The sequence below is a fragment of the Callorhinus ursinus genome, unplaced genomic scaffold (assembly GCF_003265705.2).
Source record: "Callorhinus ursinus isolate GAN/ISIS: 27379988/994484 unplaced genomic scaffold, GSC_fseal_2.0 scaffold11, whole genome shotgun sequence".
Classification (NCBI taxonomy): Eukaryota; Metazoa; Chordata; class Mammalia; order Carnivora; family Otariidae; genus Callorhinus; species Callorhinus ursinus.
This window is the reverse complement of record NW_027397073.1, coordinates 52819887-52823115: the sequence shown is the minus strand read 5'-3', so window position 1 is coordinate 52823115 and position 3229 is coordinate 52819887. Positions and strand designations below refer to the sequence as shown.

General features: G+C 44.3%; 1 long non-coding RNA gene across 3 annotated transcripts in view; it reads left to right on the top strand.

The window, feature by feature from the left end:
* Window positions 1-119: 119 nt before the first annotated feature.
* Window positions 120-3229, top strand: part of LOC112835364 (uncharacterized) — a 68316-nt gene continuing 65206 nt past the window's right edge. For all 3 annotated transcript variants that reach the window (XR_012380074.1, XR_012380075.1, XR_003211188.2), the window contains exon 1: window positions 120-289. This is a non-coding gene — a long non-coding RNA (uncharacterized lncRNA). The remainder of the gene's footprint in view (window positions 290-3229) is intronic.

Genomic DNA, 3229 nt, shown 5'->3' with positions numbered 1-3229 from the left:
ACTCTGGTGGCAAAGGCAGGACACACCTCCGGAAGAAAGAGGATATGATGAAGGGGAATGTTCTGTCAGACAGGAAGGGGAGGGGCAAAGTCTGCCCTTTTTTGTAGGGTCGTTGGAAACCAGAGAGGAGCTGGAGGTATGAGAGTGCACGTTTAGCTGTGTTCCACTGTTCTTTTTGGGGTCTGAGACGTGGTCACATACTATGTTTGGGACAGAGGAAAATGGAGTATGGTTTCCCAAGCTGCTGTTGATTCTCAAGAAGTGGTACCAGACCCAGACCCTCCCGCAGGTGGGTATCATGGATTGGGGAAGCCGGATAAGTGGTTGACTTGAGAACTGGGAGCCTTGTGAGTCCCAAAGGGGCTAGAGTGGGAGGACCTGGCCGCAGAGGCTTGGGTGGACCCATTGGGCAGGGGCACGGTTGGAGGGTGAGGTATAGACTCAGGAGGTTGACTAGGAAAGACAGCCCGCTGGGCACTTGACCAAGCCCTAAACTACTCTAGCAGCAAACCTCACCAAGCACACATGGGACATTGCCTCGGAGGCCAGCAAAGGCCTGGACACTGCACCATCCAAGCACCTTTTATCTGGAAGCCATCAAGAAGATATGTAAGTCCTGCCCATTTTCCCAGATCAAAGAAGAAAGGGTGGATGAGACAACATTTACGAGATAGAGTAGATTTATCTAAAGACATTTACTCAACCAAATAAAGATTTTTATCACCCCTAATGGGAAGCTGAACTTTGGACCAGTTGCTTACACTGACGCAAACCTGCATAAATGGGACGAAATGGGAATAATGTGAAGAAACAAAATCAAGCTTTCCTCTTGATACCTGAGAAATAAAGAGGGTGGAGTAGAAGGAAGTCTGCTTGCAAATGAGCGCTCAAAGGGAACAAACTTGAAATTGTTTTTGCACATCTGAGTTGTATAATTTTACAACCTTGCTGCATTCTATTTCCTCCATGTTGTAGAAACTGAAAGGTTGAATTTAAAATAAAGTGGGCCTTTGGGAGCCATGGATTTCAGGATGATTATCATTATCTCTAGAGAAATTAATTACAGCAAAATAGCAGTTACCACTGTGGCTACTTACAGGTTTCTTCTGTGTATGCAATTTAATACAAATCGGGGGGAAAGGGGGCACCTGGGTGGTTTAGTTGGTTGAGCATCTGATTTTTTACCTCAGCTCGGTCTTGATCTCAGGGTTGTGAGTTGTGTAGGACTATTATCTCCATTTTGCAAGTCTGGAAATGCCCCTTGGCATTGAGATTCCAAATTGAATATTCCATAACTTGGGACAGCATCCCCACGTTTGCCCCACACCTTTACATTTTGTGTGTCCTGTCAAGTATTATGACAGTGCCCATGGAACACAGCCACAAGTTGGGGTTACATGGGCCTAAAATTCTAACCCAACTCCAGACCCTGAGAGTCATTTTGGAGGACGCCTGTGTGCGGTGTTTTAACCTTATAAAACTCATGAGAACAAAGGGGAAAGAAACCTATCGTAAAGCACGTAAACATAGAATCTTCTTCTGTATCCCAGGTGTGGCTTCTTCCACGGACCAAGCTGCGATGTCGTATTGATTTGACAGAGCCTCCTTTTCAATGATGTCTGTCTCAAATGCCTCCAGTGATTTTTGTAGTGCAAAATAAAGCCAAACTCTGGAAACAAATAAACAAAAGTCATAGGATTACTCATAATTGTAGAGCCATCAAGAAGATGAGAGAAATAATGTGCAAACCCAGACCCTTCTGATCGCTAGTCCGGTGTTTATTTCATAGCGCCAGTGAGTTCCAGGGTGTTATTTCTGGAACCTTCTTTCTCCCAAAACATAAGACAGGATAGGATCAGCTACTCTGATTCGAGTGAGAATGAGGTGGAATCCAGAGTCCTGGATACTCCCTCCCACTCCCTGGAGCGCCACCATGGAGGTGTCTCTGCAGCACCCCAGGATGCCACTGAAAACAATCTGAAAACCATTGCCCTGTGCCATGCTACTCCCAAACCGCTTCAACCTCCCCCATTTCCGACTATAATTACGTGGTGTTGAGAACAGAGAGCCTGACATCAACTTGTGAGACAAGTAATTTTGGGCACAGAGTAAATCACAAAGATGACAGTATGGTGAGAAGAAACATGCCAACTAAATTTAAAGATACAGACGTGGTTTAATTGCTCCTCATACAATATACGGTCATTACTGTCTGCTCAAGTGCTTTGGGGCAATTGATTGTTGAAATATTGTGACTTTCCATGATGCGAACACTCAGTTGCCCAATCAGAACTGAGACTCAGGAGGACGAATCTCCTAGTGCAAACATCCTTTACCCATTAAGGCTTGTGGCCCACATCTGAATGAGAAAGCGGGGGGTGGTCAAGAGAGGAAATTCTACAAAAGGTGGCAGCAGCAAGACCACCAACAGACCACTCTGAGCTGGTTCTCCTTCAGTCTGGCCGCATGTGAACTCTGTACAGCAGTCCAAAGGATGATGCCAATGAAGAGAGGGCCTTTTGTCAGAAACCCTGTCCCAATCCATCCATTTTTAAAGCTGCCTCACAAGAAAGGAGAGGCTTGGGACTCTGCACACATTCTGGTGACCCCACTCCTGAACAAAGACTTTTACAAAGGAACTCTTTGTAGGAGGACTCTGTCCTACCTTGTGTACACCACCTCTGCAAACATAGTTTTTAAGGTTTTCATCATTGGAACACATTCCATACGTTTAAAAAAAAAAAGAATTGTAGAGAAGGGTTAATAACGAAAAGCAGTCCCCACTCCCAAGAGGGAAAATTATTTTTAACTGTTCTAGTCACTTGTGTTTTTATTCTTATGGTGATTGCCTCATGTCTTTAAATAATATGCTAGCATTGCTATTTCTTGATGTAGTATTTTCTGAAATTATCTGTTGACTCCCTACTATGAAAGATGAAAATTAAGCTTGGCTCTACCTCTTCCCCAGTCTCTTTCCCAATAGATTTGTGTTCTTTTTTTTTTAGTTTTTATTTTAATTCCAGTTAGTTAACATACAGTGTTATATTAGTTTCAGGTGTAGAATATAGTGATTCAACAACTCTGTACATCACCTGGTGCTCATCATGACAGTCACTCCTTGATCTCCATCACCTGTTTCACCCTTCCCCTATTGCCCTCCCCTCTGGTAACTCTATAATTAGGAGTCTGTTTCTGAGCTTCTCTCTCTCCCCCTCTCCCCCTCTCCCCC